Below are 22,297 nucleotides of genomic sequence, written 5' to 3' on the forward strand. Positions count from 1 at the left end.
ACGTCAAATATCTATCTTACAAATATCGTTAAATTATCCATATCGTAACTTGTTGAGGTCTAGTAGAGATCTATTTAATTTCCCGAATCGCGCCGTAAGTTGGCTACACCCATATTTTTACAGTTGACTGTACCTAACTTATATCGCTTGTACCTAACATTTTGGAACTTAGGCATCGTTATAATTTACGCACGAGCTGTCACAAACGTGTAGGTAGGTAACCTTTCATAAAACAACTTATCTTTCTATCATTAGCATACACGGTTGCCATATGGCAGAAGTTCCCTTGACATGTCAGGATTTCTGGTCCTTTATCAGGATTACGCGGAACTTGGCGAGTATCAACTGTTTATTACGGTGCAGGGGGCAATTTCGACTGCGAGAAAGTTGAACTAATCGAAATATATTTAAAAATATGTTTTTTGCTATCTGGACATATATGGAACTCTAGTTCAGTAATAATGTAAAACATAGAATAGGTATACGTATTTCGATTAGTTGAAATTTCCTGCAGTCAAAATTGCCCCCTGCACCATTTTTTTTATATTAAAATTTAATTCAAGCAACATGGCATAATCACATACCTGTAGACTAACATACATACATATAAATTTCATAAACTTAAAAACTAAACACTATTTTGGTGTCAAAACGGCGTGGCTGCGTTGAATCGTCTAGTATTGTGTCGGATTCGGCCTCAGAGATTCGGCAGTTTGCCCCGAAATCTCCGAACGACCTTCGGCCTGAAGTCGGCGCACTCTATGGTCGCCAGCGGCGGTTGCGGCACGCGCACGTTTTTGAGAAACCTTAATAAAATTAACCAAATAAATTGTTGACGATATCGTTTTCTTTGGCAACTTCGCGATACGGGGGGCTAAAAGTTAAGAGAACATTGGAGCTATTTATATATTTGTTGTGTAACCTATTGCACAAAAGAAAAAACCATACAGTACGAACGGCGGACATAATGCCATAAGGCAATCTTTACCAGTCATCCTTAAAAACGTTTATTCAAGAATATTATCTTATCATGCTTACAAATCATTACATTGATTCTTCTGACAAATCAGAAATGGTTTGTTGGCAGACAAGGCTCTTAAATTAAATTTGTGTACTTACTATATTTCACTCTTTCAGACTTAGCAGATTTTTATCGATTTTTAAGAAAAAACTGTCCATGTCAGTATTTTAAGGGCGATGACGGGACTGTCAAATATTCAATATTTTCATATGACAACCCTATTAACATACACGACTACATTCAATTTACTCACAGTTTATATCATACATTTCAACAATGACTCATTTTCCAATCTTTCCATAAGGCTTATAAGGCGTTCTGTCATTGATCACAACTGCGATCAACCAACTTTTGGTAAAACAAAGTCATATCTAATCACATCCTTAAAAGGCACATACGCCGTTATATCACTAAGACCCACTTGCACCATCCCACTAACCCTGAGTTAAGCGGTTAAACCTAATAACCTAATGTCAAATTGTACCGGTAACCATGGTAACTCCAGGTTTAACAGGTTATCCTAGGGTTAGTAGAATGGTGCAAGTGGGCCTAATGCTCTGAAGTGTAACCCACCATCTAACTTTTATTTTAACAAGGGCTTATCTAACTTAGAAACTAATAGGTTCATACGACTTTACCCCACTGAGGGGGCAAGTGCGATCGAACAATTGATAAGTACCTACCGTAAGTTAGAGTTTAGGGAGACATGTGGACGCACGTACAAATACCGCTCTTAACTTGTGTGCGAAGGTGGCATACGCGATTACCGTCTTGTATAGTTGGGATGTTGTGGATTGGCTAGTTTTAGTTGACAAAAATGATGTCTTAAATTATTTACATCGTAATGTTTGTCAAAGGTAGTTCATAAGTTCCCAAAAACTAATTGGTACGAGCTAAGATTTGAACGCGCGACCTCCTGCTTGAAAGTCGGACGTCATTATTCACTCGGCCACCATCGCTTAAAGTATTTACACTATTTACCTATTGTAAATATTTCAATAGAATACCTACTTATTAAAAAGACTCTCATTTGGTTGTTGGACTAAGTTCTTAGTTGTGAAGTTGCTAACTTAGTTTAGTTTCAAAGATAAATTTAATGTAATTTATTAATTTAATGATTAAGTTTTAATAGGAAATATAAAAAAGACCCTGATGAAATATGTAGTTTAACGACTTCTTTACAAGCTAGTTCCTGGGCAAATGGCCAATCTGAAATAAAGTGTCGAGCCAATTCACAACGCTGTGACTATACGAGCTGTAACGGGTCAGTAGGTGCCGATATATTACACGAAGAACTCAAGTTATATCACTCTTCGATGGAATTGTGACAGCGAGAGAACTTTCAGGGCATATTCTCACCGCTTACCTAGTACTTGCTTCAGTCATTATCATCATAATTATCAGCCGATAGATGAGTTTTAATTAAAAAAAAAGATATTGTGCTAGTAGGCAGGGTTTACGGCGGTTTCACGAGTTAAAATCATCTAGTTCATCAAATTTGACCTCATATTGACATGACGGTGTGACGGTGACGGAGTTTTGTAACAAAGAAATAAATGAAAAGTGCCATCGGGTCGGGTATAGTCTCGGTAGCTCAGTTGTCAGAGCAAGGGGCCAGTGATCTAGAGTTCAAGTCTTGCCCGTGACAGTGAATTTTTCCACAATTAATTTATTTCTAAGGCTTCGTGGAATAGTTTTAAAGCATAAAGTCAAAATTTAAATGGATATTTATTGTGGGTGGTTTCCGTTTGCAGAACTTTGTCTTTAATAATACCGGGTGTGGCCTGTAATATGAGCAAAAAATGAAACTGTAGGCTGTACTCCTCATACTGACCAACATTTGTTCAGCGATTTTTAAAAATAAGTTGTGGTTTGATTTTTAATACACTTTAAAGTTTATTCTAAGACGCAATGTATTACGAATTTTGTTATGTTTAAGGTGTGACAAGCAACGTCAATCACAATGATATGTCGTGGCGATGGCGTCCATTGAAGATAATATTTATTTTGTATGAAAAATTGAGATGATTTATACTTCATAATTTTTAAAAGTTGTTGAACAAAAGTGTCACCGTTTGAGGAGTACAATCTATGTTTTAATTATTTGCTCATGTTACAGGCCACACCCGGTATAGTGGCGTGTATCGGCGGCAAGTAGTCCAATTAGGTAGGTCCAACTTCTAGGAGGTCAACCACCGAATCCAACTCGGTTGGGCAGCGTTCGGGAAACTACGTAATGTCTTTTCGTCCGACATACCTCAGTGCCTCAAGACGAAAGTCTTTAATCAATGTGTTGTACCAGTGATGACTTACGGCTCCGAAATGTGGACTTTCACTATCGGCCTCATCTCAAAACTCAAAGTCGCTCAACGAGCTATGGAGAGGGCTATGCTCGGAGTTTCCCTACTTGATCGAATCAGAAATGAGGAGATCCGTAGACGAACTAAAGTCACCGACATAGCCCACCGGATTAGTAAGCTGAAGTGGCAATGGGCAGGCCACATTGCACGCACAGAGAAGATGGCCGATGGGGTCGAAAAGTGCTCGAGTGGAGACCACGGACTAGCAAGCGCAGCGTAGGGCGTCCACCCACAAAATGGACAGACGACCTTGTTAAGGTCGCCGAAAGACGCTGGATGCGGGTCGCTTCCAACCGGCACGTATGGAGATCCAAGGGGGAGGCCTATGTTCAGCAGTGGACGTCTTATGGCTGAGATGATGATGAGGATGATGTATCGGCTCCCCACAATGATTGCTGTCTTGATCAGATCGGGGCCTACTTTGTTGGGGGCCTTCTCTTGCTATATTCTCCGGTCCTCAGTCATTACTATGGGACCTTTAATTATTTGTCATAAACGTTTTCAACTCCAGTTTAATAACACTTTATAATTTTTTTCTTTAACCATATTCATTTCCATAGACATTTGCTTAGTAGGGATGGGAATATCATCACAAAATTACCATCGAAAAGCATGCGATAAATAACGTAAGGGCGTATGTGATAAATATCACAAGGGCGTATGATATAAATATCGAAAGGGCGCATGTGATATATCGAAAGGTCGGCTCTGAAATAGACGTTAGATTTATTATGAGTAAGTTTGTTGGATATTCTTGTAAGTTTCCGTAGTCGATTACTTTTTGGGTCATAATTTTTCACTTTTGCGGACATATTTCTGACGACTTTGTATAAATCCAGTTTTGGAGAAGATACTTTAATCAATTTTCACAGTGCACAATAAATAAGGACACTTAAAGTATGTCGCATAAAATACTATTGGAATTTTGATATAGATTGATAGGTATAGGTACGTATAAAACCTTGCAAAAATTATGTGTGTGTAATACTTATTCATTCGGTAATTTTTCTAAAAGCCAGAAGAACTGTTTTAAATATAACAATAGCTAGCTTTCATCTATAAAAGTCGAAAAAACACAATACGCCTAACCACTTATGTGTACATATGTATGAATGTATGTGTGATGTATATTGTGTGTATGTGGTCGATTATCATTATCACCAATAATGAGCAAACAGAAAATCAGCTCTGCAGCCTCGTAACATTCAGAATGTAAAATGAATCCTTGCGTAGAGGAACTTCCTAAACAACTTAGTCCATGTCCAAAATCCGTAATAACCCGAAGCGACATTTCTGAATGTAAACTGGAAAAACGAATCCCCAACTACCCCTTACTCAGTTATAAACTTTTGGGCTCCATAAAACTAGGGGCAGTTAATCAAATACACAGTTTTGGGTCCGCCCTCGTAATCGAGTAGAGCCTTTGTGATAATATGAGAGTAGGTAATGTAGACTGGACAGTTAATATATGCAATTGGTACATTTTACATAACATCAAATGTGGTAGTTTGTTTTTATAGTTGGTAGTGCCAATAAGGTATATAAAAAAAAAACAGAATTAGCTCATTATTCTGATATAAGGCAACACCTTATTTTTTAGTATTTACGATTTACATGTACTACTCGTAAGTGGGAAATACATCTAAAAATTTAATGTTGTAGTTTTGTTTTAAGGGTACAAAGTTTTTGGAGCTCTATCCGTTACAAAAATAACACCGCAGCGGTAATACAGCAGCAGTGGTTGCCAACCGAAGGTCACCAGTACGGCAAACCGCTAGGGCACCAACATTCCACTTCGGTGTCCAACATTCCTTCCTTCCTTGTCGTATCCTCATGCCTGAGGGACGTGACGAATGTGGACACTTCACCAGTGCTCTCCAAGCCGCTCTGTCTTGGGCCCAGTGCATGCCAGTGGCGTTTGTCTGACGTTATTCTGTTCGCCCAACGCGTAGCCATACGTCCACCCCTACGCTTCCTTTCCAACATTATTATCGTCATTTTCTTGCCATTCACTTGGGGTAGGGGCAGCATGTCTTTCTCTTCCATACTTACCTCTCTGTCGCTTGTCATCTCATCATTCACTTGCGTTTGTTTCATATCATCTCTCACACATCCACCTTGTCTTTGGTTTTTCTTTCCTCGTACTTCCGTGTCCAATGGCGTTATTCATAAACATCTGACAAATCTACTAAACCGTTGATAATCGTTTGTCCCTATCCGTCATTTTAACATTTCTGTTTGTTAGAAAGAGACAAAATTTAACAGAGGGTTGTAAGTTATTGCTAAGTTTTATGAATAAGGCTAGAGTCACAATAAAATTTCACCTCAGCAGCTCGAACAAGGGTACTTTGCTTCTTAAAAACAGTGAGCAAAATGCGATTTTGCTCAAAGAGTCATTTTATCTCACTCAGTGAGCAAAATCGCATTTTGCTCACTGAGTGGCACAAAATGAGTGAGCAAAACCGCATTTTGCTCACCGAGTGAGACAAAATGTCATTCAAGTGACCTTTATAAGGTCTGTCCCCGATAAAAAGTGGTCAGCATTTAATAAAAAAAATATATAAAATAAAAGACAACTGACATCTGTCACTTTGATTGTTAAATAGCGGGAAGAATAAACTATCGTTTAGGGCTATTTGGAGTTTATAAATTCGTAACATTTATAAAATGTCGTCTAGCCAACTGGACATCCGAAAAAAGATCGTGGACACCTACAACCAAAATGTCGGTATATCGCAAAGAAACTTAGCCAAATTATTAAAAGTTCCGAAGTCAACCGTGCAAAAGGTATTGGCTAATTATCAGTCCAGATTGTCTGTTTCAAGAAAAGGTGGTTCGGGTAGAAAACGCGGTCCTGCTGATAAAACTAAGGCAAAAAAAGTAATCGAGCATTTTAAGAAGAATCCAACTCTCTCTGTCCGTGACGTCGCCAGAAAATGTAAGGTATCGAAATCGTATGTCCAAAAAATCAAGCAGCGTGCAGGTTTACGATCGTACAAGGCAACTACAGTTCCTAATCGCGATGCTACAAAGGATAAATTATGTAAAACCCGGGCTCGAAAGTTGTATACAAAATATTTGACGAAGTTTGGTTGTATTTTGATGGACGACGAAACATACGTGAAAGCAGATTTTAAGCAATTACCAGGTTTGCAGTTCTATGTGGCAAATCAAAGAGGGAATGCCGATAAAAAATTTACCACAAAAAAACTTGATAAATTTGCAAAAAAATTCCTTGTCTGGCAAGCCATCTGTACATGTGGTCAAAAAAGCAAATCGTTTGTTACTACGGGTACGATTAACCAATCCATTTACACGAAAGAGTGTTTGAAAAAACGTTTATTGCCGTTTATAAGAAACCACACCGAGCCTGTCATATTCTGGCCTGATTTAGCGTCCTCACATTATGCCAAATCTGTTTTAGAATGGTACACTGAAAATAATATCTCCTTTGTACCGAAATTAGCAAATCCACCAAACTGCCCAGAACTCCGGCCGGTAGAGCATTATTGGGCAATAATGAAAAGAAAATTGAAAAATAGTGGTAAAATTGCTACAAATGAGCAACAGTTCAAAAGAATGTGGGATACGACATGTAAAAAGGTGACCGAAAGTGATGTACAGAGATTGATGGAAGGAGTCCGAAGCAAAGTCAGGGCATTTTACCAGTGTTAATTTGTTAAACAGGAGGTTTATTAATTTTAAAGAACACTAATAAAACTTTAATTTAAATAGCCCATGAAATTGTTTTTCTTAGTTTTTTTTCTAATTTGTCGTTGTAACACCGACCACTTTTTTTCGTGGACGGGCTTTAGTTAAATGTCATTTCAACATGCGGGGTCTAATACAAGTTCGATATACTTGGGTTCTATTATCTCTGTCCCTCTAGGTATGTTCACACTGCTTAGGGTGAAAAATTTTGTGTACTACATGAGATCAAAGTTATTTATATCTCGTGCGCTTTTGAATCCCTTACTACGCTCAAGATTCTAAATTAAATTCACTTGCTACGCTCGTGAATCTATTATAGAATCTTTCGCTTGCACGGGACTCAAAATAAGCACTCGAAGAAATATCAAACTTTGATCTCTTGTTGTACAAATAACTATTCCCATTCTGTATGTTGCTATTCTTCCTCTAATACTAACAAAAACACGTCTCAACGGCACAGTCCTAATTATGTACGTTGTAATTAGTTCTTTGTTACATTTGTCGTGTCTTAGGAGAGTTGTTACCATTGTTTAGGATAGCTATTATAATGAGTCTAATTATATTTTCGTTTAAACCTTATTTCAGTTTGAGTTAGTTCATGACTTCCCCTTATTCATAAAACTTAGAAACCTTTCACACAGTTCTGTTAAAGGTCTCTTTTTGACAAACAGAAATGCCATGATGACGACGGATAGGAACAAACGATTATCAACGGTTTCTTAGATCTGAAAAACGTTTAAAAAGAAAAACATAAGTTTCAAGGAAATTCCAAGAAGTTCGTAGATTGATATGAACCGGGATTACAACCCGTGAGCTTTAAATAGTTCAAAATATGCTTCTGGTTTTTAGTTTTCTAAATAGGCTTTGTGATACATCAGTTATTGTTCTTCGATATATGTACAAGGTTTAACAAAAATACTGGGGATCCGTTTAAAAGCATACTATTCGATATCGTGTTCTGATTGGAAAATTTTTTTGATGCAAAAATTTTATGGCTTTTGTATGGAGGGTCCAAAAAAACTCTTAAAAAACACTTTTCCTAATCAGAACGCTTTACCGAATATGCCCTTAAAGGGATCCCCTATATTTTTGTTACACCTTGTATTTAATTCTCACCAGAAGATGGCGTTGCTATCATTTTATTCGACAGTTATCTTCCAAAGTTTACCGACCCCTACGCTAACGGAATCTGGAAGGTACCCATTAAGGCACTTGTAATTTAACTGTCAATTTGCCATATTTGTGAGAGCCTAGAATGCAAATGGCCTTTCAATAGCGTCGTATTAAATTCAAATTTGACGTCATTTTACGAAACGATATTACAAAGGTACTTTCTCATTTTGAACCTTAGCTCTTTAGCTTATGATGTATATTAGCTTGCAGTGTTATGATAAAATGACAGTGAAACGCAACGATTTTGAAGATAATTGTAGCGTACCCCAGTTATCACGTCTGTACGCGCTATTTATTTTAGAAGGGTATAAGACACTTGGCTTTTCTTGTCGCTTAAGCCTTTTTTCTTGTGAGTGGGTAATGTATTCGCCAATCTTGTAAGTTGGCAGGACATTTATTTCGCACGTAATCGACCAATTACTATCGTATAGGTATTTATTAATTCGAAGAAGCTTGATCATGACGTATGGATAAAAGTGTTGTTTATTGGGTTTTTAATGTTTTTGGATATTGCAATTTGTAGGTAGTTTTATTACACTTCCATGATAATATGGTTTTAATATGTATGTGAGCGTACAACATTTTATCAAGTGGATAATGTATGAAATGTCAGTTAACAACTTAAAGCTAAATCAGTGGGCGGAGGCGCCGTACTACAGAAAACGTGTGGTATTTAATCGCATTAAAATTATTATAGGAGCGACGAACGGCACTCACGAAAACTATTTACGTTTTAATACATCGCTCCTTGATCGCTATAAATTATATAAAATTAATACCTTCTCTTGTTAAGGGTTTGTCTCAATTACAGGGTACCTAGGTTCTGAAGTCTGAAGTACCTAATTTGTGTTGGTGTGGGCAAAGTAGTTTGTTATTGTCATCGGTCCAAAACAGACCAATTTTTATTTTGTTGTCGATTGGTTGGTGTGGTGAAATCTTCAATATTAAATAAAAAACGACGACCGGTCTGGCCTAGTGGGTAGTGACCCTGCCTATGAAGCCGATGGTCCCGGGTTCGAATCCTGGTACGGGCATTTATTTGTATTATGATACAGATATTTGTTCCTGAGTCATGGTTGTTTTCTTTGTATTTAAGTATTTATATATTATATATATCGTTGTCTGAGTACCCACAACACAAGCCTTCTCGAGCTTACCGTTGGGCTTAGTCAATTTGTGTAAAAATGTCCTATAATATTTATTTATTTTATTTATTTATTTATTAAAAACCGTTCTATTAATGCTCAATACTCAAAGTGCCCCTACCATAACCCCGGTTTGAACTCTGTACCCCCAAAGAATTAATACACCAAAATAGTCTAAACCTTAACAAAATGTTGAGCATTGTTTTGTGAAATCGACAGCCCCTTAAACAAGTGGGGCGTGGACGTCGTGACATCGGAATAATGAATATCGAGAATTTATTGAGAGACAAATTTATCTTGGCGTGCATCGAGTCGTGGGTGGGCCGCCCTTAACAGCAGCGTGGCGAGAAGCGATCGAGTTGGTTTAACCAACTCGACTGGTTGGTTGGTTGGTTGGTTGGTTGGTTGGTCGGGTTGGTTGGGGGTGGTTGGTTGGTTGGTTGGTTGGTTGGTTGGATCGTGGTGGTTGGTTGGTTGGTTGGTGGTTGGTTTGGTTAAAGGCCTTTAAGGAGTGACCTAAAGAGAGAGCATATGAGAAAGAAAGGAGTGAGTGCTCAGGAGACGAAAGACAGAGGAGAATGGAAGAGAAAACTATGTTGTGCCGACCCCACATAACGTGGGATAAGGACAGGGAAAAGAAAAAAGAAGAAGACTCTTTAAGGTACTAGAGGACACAAATTATGAGGTTAGAGTTTATAAGATGAAAGTATTTTACTTGTGTTATTTTAAGTAGAAACATTACTATATAAATTAAAATCTGAAATGTCATACGTAAAAGAAAAAGTAACCAAGGCCTCCAGTGGCAAATATCAGCTGAGTTGATCGGATAGAATAGGGGGTAAGAACCATACTGGGTGGGAAAAGCTCTTGAGTAGTTTACGGATCTTCTCTAGGGGGCAATTGCACAAAAGATCCCTATGGGTCGAAGTGTATCCGCAAGGGCCCCCGAAAACAATAACACAATAAGAATAAGAACCATACTGTTCTACACTAGAGGTGGTCAAAGGGTGCCATAAGCCCTTAATAAATAATATATAATTATATGAGGAAAAAATTACCCATGCCGTTTTGACCCAGCGAGCGGTGTGTGCGAACAGTTTTAGGCATCTGACGCGATTGCAGAGGACGCTGGTTCGATTCCAGCCTTGGGCACTGGAGGTTTTGATTTCCCTTTCTTTCATATGACATCTATTTCAGGTTTTAGTCCTTAAAGTATCCTTCGAATCGATGTTGCTCTCCGAAATTTTGATATGATGCAGCAGAAATGCTGATGTAGTCTGAATTCGAACAGTACCTTTACTGGAGATCTTTAGGAATTTTATTATAGTCGGGAGGCCCATTCAGATTTCTTATAAAATGGTTATGGATATGTTTGACAGGTCAACAGAAAAATTCATATTCAGAGTTTACACATATTTTAAAACGAAGATTCACCCGTGAATAATTAAGCCTTGGCGGTGTGAAGCTGATTTGTATTACGGTAGGTAAAAAGTTAAAAATTAAATATATGCCTAAACTAGTTTTAGTCCCAATATTTTTCCTCCTTTAAACCATCAACTACAAGAACCCCACAACTTATTAAAGCATCTAAATTCCATTCATTTCCGCCTCAGTGAAAAGGCAGCCTAATACAAGATAACTAGGCTCAGGATTGATCTAAAATTCAGAATAATATATCCCACCAAAAACATTCTGTAAAAAACTAGCCAAGTCTCGATGGAGCTGCTTGTTTATCTCTAAAAAGTAATGAAATCTAGACAAAGTCGTGCCAAGTCTAAGGTTCCTTACTGCGATTTCTTTATTATTATAGTTAATGTTGTGTGACTTGGCCGTTGAAGGGTACACAAGGGTACAAAACCAGGTGCTCCATGACACCATTGCACCAATCTGCCATTGCACCAAAAAGAAGTGTTTGTTTCAGCCTCGCCCGTACATAAGTATTATTGAAATACGCAGCTTTATCAAGCCTACAATTGACTGGTTATTGAATCAACGTTTTCCAAGTGGCAATTTTCCATCGTCAATGGGTAGCGGTTCTGGCGACAGATTGGTGCAATGGTGTCATGGAGCACCTGGTTTTGTACCCTTGTGTACCCTTCAACGGCCAAGTCACACAACATTAACTATAATAATAAAGAAATCGCAGTAAGGAACCTTAGACTTGGCACGACTTTGTCTAGATTTCATTACTTTTTAGAGATAAACAAGCAGCTCCATCGAGACTTGGCTAGTTTTTTACAGAATGTTTTTGGTGGGATTTCACTTCTTTTTGTAGAAACCCCCTGGCACTGATTAAAATAACCGACTTGGTTTCACATTACATCTCAAAACTTTTTTGTAGTAAAAGCGTTGCGAGACTTGCACCTTTTTACATGTAATGTTTTTGATGGGATCTCATCTCTTTTTGTAGGCAGTCCTTCTTTTCGGGTACTTATACCCATACTATGTATACACATATCATAACTAAACATATCTTCATTCATACTCACATCGTACATCGTAGTGTACCTTTACTTTACCTACTATTTGTTGGAACTGCAACTGTAACTTTGTAATATCATATATTTATATGGGATTACAAACTTACTTATGCAGTTCTTAGATCTTTAAAACGTGACTGATATTGCAATATTTTTAGGTTTTCCCTTTATGTGGCCATTAAACCCTAACTCTGTACCAAATTTCAGCTCTCTGAGTTTATGGGAAGTACTAGTTCTATTCTGATGATCATGAGTGAGTTTCATAAATGCGAAACTTTGCTTTCGCTTAACTTCGGAACTAAATGACCTACAGACTTGAAATTTTGGATTTTAAGTATGTGATTATAGCTTACTGGATGACCAAAATTTCTGCGTTCTGGTCTTATCCATAGGTTCTCAAATAGGGGCCTGAAAATGCGGCGAAATGGTTCCAGTAAAGGATGGTACGGCAGTGTTTGCTTCGCGCTCGACTTGGCGGGGGCACTGCCGTGCCCCCCGATATAATAATATTGAGAATAATATATATATTCAGAATAATATTATAGCTGTTTGTTATCCCTAAAATGAATAAATAAATAAACAAAATACAAAAATACAAATACAAATGCATTTATTTCATTACTTTTTATATCAGTTCTTAGGTATAATATAATGGTTAGGTAGGTAATGGTTGAGTAATAATTACTGATTATAATAACATTTTTTTTTACAAAATTTTAAATGAATTTTTTTTGTGGGATATTTAATACAAAAATTCTTGGTAGTGGTAAATCTATGTAAAACGGTAGAATGCGGGCACGATTCCCGGACCAATATCGTAAGCCTTTGTGTTCTTTTTGTAAGCGACAGATAAATTGTGCGGGAGTTCTTATCTGCGGAATTAATGCCCCATTTATTCATACAATATTTATACCGTTAAGTGGCTGGGGAATTATGCTGAGGCTCGTTTTAATCGTCGATGTTAGGAAAAGCCGTGTGAGAAATATGAAGAATAAATGAGCAGTTTTTAAAATGGTGTATATAAATTTCAGTTTAATCGAATTTAAATTACTTAAGATAATTTTACGTTTTAACTCACAAAAGCGTACGTGGCGCGCGGTATCGTGAACGCTATTTCAAGCACTGTTAGTGCTTGAAACTAAAGACCTATATATAGTTCGTTCTTTTCTAGCATTAGAAAGAACTTGCAAGAAGGTAAGCGATCTTGACATGTCTTTTAATTGAAAAACGATTTTTAAAAATCAGTAATTATTACTTATGAAAGCAGAAGAATATAAATGATCGTATTAGATTCATAATTGTTACATATTTGTCGTGACTTATTTTTAAAATGTGTTTTTCAATGAAAAGACACATCAAGATTGTTTACCTTATTTCTAATGCTAAAAAAACGAACTATAGGTTCTCCGAAACATGTCGTGCGAGTGACCAAGTTTACGTGGAGTTGACTCACGCTAGACCAGGCCGTGCCCGGGCCGAAGCATCTCATTTTCTATGACGGCTGATCGGTGATCACGTGGTGCTTTCCATAGAAAACGAAGCTCCAGAAGCACCGGCCCGGCCACGGCCTGGTCTAAAGTGAGTCATCCTTTAAACATTAAACGTTCAATACATAAAACATTGCGTCATGTTTCTTGCTTGGATAGATATTAAGTTTTCCAGCAACAATTAATCATCATTAATTCACTCAAATTAAATGCGCTTTAATAGCAAATCCAACTAAAAGCAAAATCCTAAAATACCCTTCTAAATTATTGTCATTATCCAGTTTATCCACCCCACTTGTACCGCGCTTATAGAGCATTAATAAAGCTAATCAGAGAATGTGCCAGATGGCCCTGGGGCACATTAAGGCCATTTTACAATAATTTCAATTCACTAATTGGGGCAACGTAATCAGCAGATTGGATAATTATATAATTTTTAGTATCTGATAAGGGTCGGCCATTATTCGCTGTTTATTGGGCAAGGGGTAAGCGGAAGCGATTTTTATTTCAATTTTATTTTTAAAAAATTATTAAAATTAAAATTCATTTATTTCGAGTATCTGTGACTCATAAGTACATACACAATTCAAATATAGTTATTATCATTAAAACAAACACTAAACACATACTGACACAACACTTTATGATCAAGTTATCAAGATTTGATTGCAAAATAAGTGTCAATGATATTGACATTATAAAAACGGAGTATTTACCATATATATTTGTTTATGTTCATAGTAGTTCCCAATGCTTTGGCACAATGGCACATAAAATTCTATCCACTATCATAAATAGTGATTATCGAAATCTAGTACCTAGTGTAGCGTGAATTTATCATAATCAAGCCGTGGCGAAGTCACATCAGCCCTTTTCTTTCATTGTGAAAGCCCAAGGAAAAAGCTCGCTTTGACGTAAAAATCGGTCCATTCGCTTGAGAGCTACGATGCCACAGGTAGACACACATACAGACATTGATGTCAAACTTACAACACTCTTCTTTTTGCACTGGGGTTGATAAAAAAGTGGGCGAGGCGCCGCGCCGCTTTTCTCACGCCTAGTCTGACGTGGCACCTACTGTCGAAATCCGCCACCTCCTTTGCCTTGCACAAAAATGTTTCCTCGCAAATTAAGCTTTTCGCTTATTACGATATCATTTGTCCCTTGTTATAATGGTTTGTTGATTGTGCAGATGTTTGCGATCAGTTGATTCTGAAGTTCCTTATGTAGGTCAAAGTTAGAGAGTTTTATGTGAAGACGAAAGAAGTGGAACCTGGATAATTGCAATCTCAAGGGGCCGGCCATTTTTTGTCAATTAACCAGGTTTTTCATTTAAGCAGGTCGTGTCAATTAACGAGGTTCAAAAAATTGTTGTGTCAATTATAGAGGTTTTCATTAATAGAGGTTGCGTTCTGTCAAATTTCTTTTATGGAGGTGCAAATAACCATTGAAAGTAGATTTTCACGCTTACGCTCTGGTTTTCTAGTCTATATATTGCTTCTGACTATATTTGCACTTTTACACTACATTAATTACTACTTTATTTTCTTATCATTTGGGTTTAAAAAATTCCCTTGAATTGTAGAAGAAAGTTTTATTAGAATGTAAGCATACTTTGGTTTTGATTTAATCTAGACACGCGGCAGCGTGTCAAGCCAAGTTCAAGCAAAGGAACTGGCTAGCCAGCGCCGAGTGTAATATTACACGAACCACTTGGTGCCACTTTTGACCCTTCTATAACTCAAAACATCTTTGACGTAAACTCATAAAACTACGTGTGTTTATTTATATCCATAAGGATATCTAGAAGCCCAAATTTCATGAAGCTAGCTCAAACGGTTATAAAGGTATGAAGGTCAAAAAGTCGTAAATTTTAAGACTGACTTATGACTTATAGTACCTAAACCTAACCTACTTCCAGATGACCTAGAAGGATGAAATTTGGAATCCAGCTTGGTTATTGTGTGTAACCGTAGGAAAAAATCTAAAAATAAAATAAAGTTAAAAAATAGGGGGGGTCCCCATACAAAAAAACCACTTTTTATTGGGACTGACATATAAGTACCTAAACCTAACCTACTTCCAGATGACCTAGAAGGATGAAATTTGGAATCCAGCTCGGTTATTGTGTGTAACCGTAGGAAAAAATCTAAAAATAAAATAAAGTTTAAAAATAGGGGGGGTCCCCATACAAAAAAACCATTTTTTATTGGGACTGACATATAAGTACCTAAACCTAACCTACTTCCAGATGACCTAGAAGGATGAAATTTGGAATCCAGCTCGGTTATTGTGTGTAAGCGTAGGAAAAAATCTAAAAATAAAAAAAAGTTAAAAAATAGGGGGGGTCCCCATACAAAAAAATATTTTTTTATTGTAGCGTTGGAACCGTTACAAGCAGATATTTGAAACTACCCCAATATATGTATTATTATATTTGCTATATTAAAATAAAGTTTAGTCAAAAAATAAGTGGTGTCCCCATACAAAAAACTTGTAATACGCTCTAAACAACCGGCCAACGGTGTGTCGTCGGCGGCGCGCGGCACCACATAATTATACAAAGAACAGAAGTAAAAACCATACAGCGGAAACACAAGAAAAAACATTAAATCTCAATACCTGCCTAGTTTTCTTTACAAAAAGTATTGATATCCCACCAAAAACATAAATGTAAAAAAGGAGAGCCAAGTTCAATACAAAAATTATGCTTGGCTGTGGGGCTCGCCGCAAAAAGAATGGAGATCTAAATGAGTGCCACTGCCAAGTTCTATGCAAAATCCAAATATGTATTTATAGGAACAAAATAACATTATAAACAAGTATTAAACTCTATTTCTTTGCTTTATTGGATACCTATAACAATTGCTGTTATTTAAAAAAATGTGAGATCTTAAAGTAGGTTAGATTTGGCTTGGCCAGGTTTTATCAGAATTACAATATAAATAAAATGATTGATATAATGAAAACTGGCCAAGTCAAATCTAACTTACTTTAAGATGTCACATTTTTTTAAATAACAGCAATTGTTATAGGTATCCAATAAAGCAAAGAAATAGAGTTTAATACTTGTTTATAATGTTATTTTGTTCCTATAAATACATATTTGGATTTTGCATAGAACTTGGCAGTGGCACTCATTTAGATCTCCATTCTTTTTGCGGCGAGCCCCACAGCCAAGCATAATTTTTGTATTGAACTTGGCTCTCCTTTTTTACATTTATCTAAACTAATTCACCTACTACAGGCTTTGATAGATACCCAATAAATAAATTGAATTCTGGATTGAGATATAAATAAAATGATCTTTTAAAATATTGTTTCTGCTGTCTACAACTACATGATTTCAATTAGCAAAAATAACGGATTTTTTTAGCACATTGTCAATTATAGAGGTCTTAGTTGCGATGTGGTCAATTACAGAGGCAAAATTACGAATAGCACTAAGATCTAAATTGCAATTATAGAGGTTCCTAAATTTCAATTATAGAGGCCCTTTGGTCTCAAGGGACCGGGACCGGGCTTTTGGTTGCAATTATTAAGGTTTTCCATTTATCCAGGTGCCAATTAACCAGGTTTCACTGTATTGAAATCATCGAACATTTTCTTACATAAACTGTGTGAATCAGTTTAAAAAAGGGCATAACCGATATTTTGTTCTACTTAGGAAATGTTAGAAATAAAAGTTTTTTGACGCGAAAAAATTTTGGGCTCTGCCCGCGTAGCCAAAATGCCAATCGCTTACGCTCCGTAGCGATCGAAACGCAACTGTCACTGTCGCACTAATATAGAAGAGTGATAGAGAGGTAAAGCTTTTCTTTGTCGAAGCGATAGCGATTGTAACCTTGGCTAGGCCGGCTGTATGGAGAATCGAGGGTTGGCCGGATTCCTGTCTGCCTGCCCCATACAAAAAACTGATTTTTTTACCGTCGAACATTTTTTATTCTACTTTTTCCTAATCAGAATACGATACCGAATATGTCCGTTTTTTGTTACACCTTGAGCAAATAAAGGTCATAATGTTTGTATGAAAATTTAAGTGTATCCATATAATAGCGTACTCTACATTTGAACGTTAGATTTGTCTTGTTTGTAGGAATGACAGTCATAGTCTTTAATTATGAGCTCTAAGGTATATTGTTTATTTTGATCGAGGCAAGAGAAACCGTATTTACGTAAGTATTTTTAAGTTTTGAATTTTTAATATAAGTAATCATTTAATTTAGTTTTAACCCTTAACTAACTGTGTTTATTTTCGTAGCAATTATTTCTCATGCCCCATAATTTGTCTTACCCTACCTTAATATAAGTCGATCTTACTTATTCTTACTTTACTTCTTTCTAAAGACATGTCTTCATTAACTCAAGCCCAATTTTCTAATGAAACAAAAAACGCCCAAATCCACAGCCTGCACTAAATCGAGAACCCTTAACGATCCCTGAGAAACCATCTGTCTCACCAACTAGTACAAGATTAACCAAGTTCCACCTAAAACTCCCTGGACACAACTCTTTAACGACTCTGAACTTTAATTGCTTGTTTTAGGGTTGAGATTAGCCTGCTGGTTTATTCAATAGGTTTGGGTGATATTGATTAGTATCTATTTAGTTTGACTGTGAATAAATAAACAGTGTTTAAGTTCAGTTGTTTGAAACATGATCAGTTTTAGTAACGAGTCTTCTAGTCTTAGTATTTGAGAAATTATGCGCTTGAATATTGAGTTTGGTGCAGACGTAGATTGATTATTGGATATTTTTGCCGAGTGAATCCGCTCTATTCGGGACATGGATTAGAGATTCACTAGATATGAAATAGTAAAGATATGTGACGTTCCACGGCAAAAGGTACCTTATGGCGGCTAGTGCCGCGATTCGGGAAATGAATTAGAGATTCACTAGATACGATATAGTAAAGATATGTGACGTTCCACGGCAAAAGGTACCTTATGGCGGCTGGCGCTTCCGTCGCATAGCGCCGCAATAATATTGGAGCAACGTTAATAACAGCGTAAGCGCCAAGCACCGTAAGGTACCTTTACCCGTGGGACGTCACATATCTAAACTATATCGTATCTAGTTAATCTCTAATTCATTTCCCGAATCGCGCCGTATTTCAGTAGTTAATTTTAATCAGAGAAGTAGGCATATCAGTGACAACCTTACAAAGTTATTAAAGCTATTAAAGCCAAGCTACAAACTCACTTATTCATAATTTCATAGGACAATAACACAGAAATACAATAGAGTAGAATAGAAATAAATAGTATTTATTATTAATTGTATAATTTTTACGTTGTATAAAATTTATTAAATAACTACATACCAAAAAACTAAGAAATAAAATAAAAAAACAATCTAAATACAATTTCATCCATCAATATTATAAAATTTAATCAATATCATGCCAAGTTTTCAAATGCATGCCATACTTTTTTTAAATTTCACCTCGTCTAGTTATTCAGCTAAAAACTTCAACTATGTAGACACATAAAACGTCTGGCGAATGTCTGGGACGGTTCTGGACTTTATAGGTTTAAAAGCACGTGAAATTCAAAATATTTTATCGTATTTGAAGCTATTTTAAATATTTTACTGTTCTGAAAGCTGTTTACAACCTTCGTTTCAGGATTTTCAGCTTTATGCACTGTGTTCCGATCGTATGAATTCATGGAGACGATATTTGCTGCGTAGGGCACGGGCACGGGCACGGTTTATTTTACGGTGAACTTGAAAATGTGAGATGTGAGGATCATACTGCCCGATTGGAACTTTAAGATATGTCAATTAATAGATCTGGAAACGATATGGATTAGATGTGTCAGTGTCAAAAGTGACGACATATCAAATCCATGCCGTTTCTAAATCTATTAACTGACGTATGTATCTTGAAGTTCGAATCGGGCCGGTAGTCACATTGGGTACCTACTTGTTTCTCTATTGTGGCAATCAAATGGATTTATGTAACTAGGTACAATATACACAGCTGTATAACATAGCTCAATCACACAAATCTGCGTATTTATATATTTACAATCTGTTTTTCTTGGAGTCGGTGCCGGAACTTCACTAAGGTGTGTTCAAGTTTGTTTGAGGCTGGCACGGATTCCAAAAATAACAGATTGTAAATATATATAATATACGCAGATTTGTGTGATTGATTTCAGAAGTACCTATGTATATAGTTCATACTTTCTAGATGTAATTAAATTGATATAAGCCTAGCGATTGTATTAGGCATATAGAAAGTGTATAGAAATAGATTATAATTGTAGGGTAGGTACTTATTCACTTGCGTTATTGCAGACAAAATAATTATTGTTTTCTTTTCAGTGCGCTATTTTTTTTGTTGGTCGATTTGTTTTGTGTTAGTGCCGGTTTTTTATTGCCTTTTAGATTTTTTCGGCGGTTAAATTTTTTTGTTAAAAAGTTTTTCTATGACAAATCACTTACTTACATACCTACTTTTAAATAAAAAAAAAATTAACGAATATTTTTCATTCAAGAAATAGCCAAGAATGAAGGGTACGAGCGGGAAAAGAATGAATGAAATAAAAAAAACATGTCTATGGGACACTCATCGGACAAAGATGACAATTAAAATGAGGTTGGCAACAATGTATTCCATACAATATTTTTTAAGTGGTGATTACACGAAGTATCGTAAAAGTGCCAAAAAGATACTGCGTGTATCCACATAATCTTTTTTTGAGAATAGACTAAAGACTTGTCTTGACAACTATAAGACAGGGGTTTAAAGGTATGTGCACAACCCTTTAAATGACAAATAAAAGTACGGGAGCAGAAAAAATATGTAACATACACTATAATTTGAAATATATTCATATTTTGCGTATAATTTAAGTTCCAATATTGCCATGCCCAGTCGGGTGCATGTTACTATGTATAATAAAATTTACTAGGAATTTGGCGATCATTATTCACGGAAATGATAACAAATATGTTGTACAATATCCAAACGACGTACTATATGTTTAAATTCATATTCCTTTTCCAATTAAATTCTTCAAATTTTAATCATAATTAACACAAAATAAGTTAGGCAAAAGAAATGTCTTACAAACCCAATTAATACGATTTAACAATATTTTAATATGAAACGAAAGTCAGCCAATTTAACCCAAAGAACGTTAATTAATGAGGTCTAATAATAAGACCTCAAGGAAGAATTCAGGATGGACCCGCACAAAGATTTTAGCTTTTAGATTACACTCATTATTGAAAAGAAATTTGAATTTTTGATTCCACATCTTATTTTTCTTGTAAAACAGAAACTAATTTCGTCAAATTAGGTTATTTTAATTGATATAAAAGAATGTGGATATTAGAAATATAATAAAAGAGGATTTTGATCATCATAAAAAGTTATTACAAAATTTTGTACTTAATTATCTTTAAATCTTTATCGTCATAATTTCGTCAAAGACCATTGAATAATTGCTTTTCTTTCAGACCTGCTCGTGTTTTAATAAGGTTTCTGAGAAAAATTGTTGCTATATTTGTAAAATTTTTGCCTGATCTTAGAAGCAATTTAGTTTTTCTATATATCTACGATTTATAACCGAAACCCTCTTAATTTTTCGTACCAATTTCGCTATTTAAATTTTAGTTCAAATAAGTACCTATGTAAGTAAATCTTATTTATGTTTTGTTACCCCCTAATTAATACAATTTTACAGAGGCTTGTAAATTACTTAATTTATGTTTTATCATTTTCTTATAAATAGGTACATAATGGCAAAAAATTGGGGCTTGTAGCGCGTTTATAATTAACGCCATTAGAAAATAGCGGGCACTTATCATGAAAAGAAACCAAATATTTATTTGTCTCTAGACTAGAATGAATAATGGAAACTATTACCTACTAGACCTTTTTAAATATACATTGGAATCCACTACAACGTCAACCAAAACAGACATCCCAACAACATTTTTCACGATGCCCGGATAAAAGAAACTGTTCAGGGCAAGAAAGGTCCATGATTAATATGTAGCCGGGCCATAAGGTACCCGTTTTGTTTTATAGCACAAAGCAGGCTTGACGCGGGCCATTAGCCGCTCCCACCCATTCATTCTTCCCTTCATTCGGTCTTCGCTCACTCATTCGTTCAACGATCACCTGGGGACCAGAGCCGGATTATCGAGAGGATTTCTTAGTGTTTTTTCCTGTTATTTACTTTTTACATTAGGAATTTGGACTATAATTCGACGTTGAGATACGTCGCTTCTTGCCCGGTGACTAATGTGCTCAAGTTTTTAAATTGTTTCGAAAATGGAATGCTTTTTCCGAGTTTATCTGTAAAAGGCTGTCCAAAAACGAGGAATCGCGTTTACCTTAAGTTTAACGCTAATGATTCAGAGGGAGGATTGCATTTGTATGTGACATTCTATTGTTTTTAATCAATGCGAATAAAACTTTTAATAATATAATTAATTGACTAAATCTTATTGCAGGATCTTCACGAAAAAACATTAGACAATGGAAAAAAAGGTTAAATTCCAATAGCAACTCGCAAGAACATTGTGCAGCAGCAATTCAATCGTTTGTGTCATTTATTAGGTATAATGCCAATAATTATAGTTAAATTTAAACTGTTGTGAGACATACTTACACACTTACTTTCATACTTACTTGTTGTTTTGCTAAAACAAGTCAGTCTAAGCCGTAAAATTATTCAATAATTATAGTTCTTAATATGGGCCAGTCATCTTAAGCCTAAAAAGGGGGTCAACCTCGAAATGAGAGATAATAAGCTGGAAAATCGTATACACCTTCGTTATGACATTTTAAAGCTTCTCTTAAAAGTCGACGCATATATCATGTGCGCGTCACAAGTTAATCAAGGTCAAAGTTCAAGAAAATCGGTTTTTTGCGAATATCAAGATTTCTATAACTCCACCG

This window comes from Cydia fagiglandana, chromosome 18 (genome assembly GCF_963556715.1).
Source record: "Cydia fagiglandana chromosome 18, ilCydFagi1.1, whole genome shotgun sequence".
Taxonomy (NCBI): domain Eukaryota; kingdom Metazoa; phylum Arthropoda; class Insecta; order Lepidoptera; family Tortricidae; genus Cydia; species Cydia fagiglandana.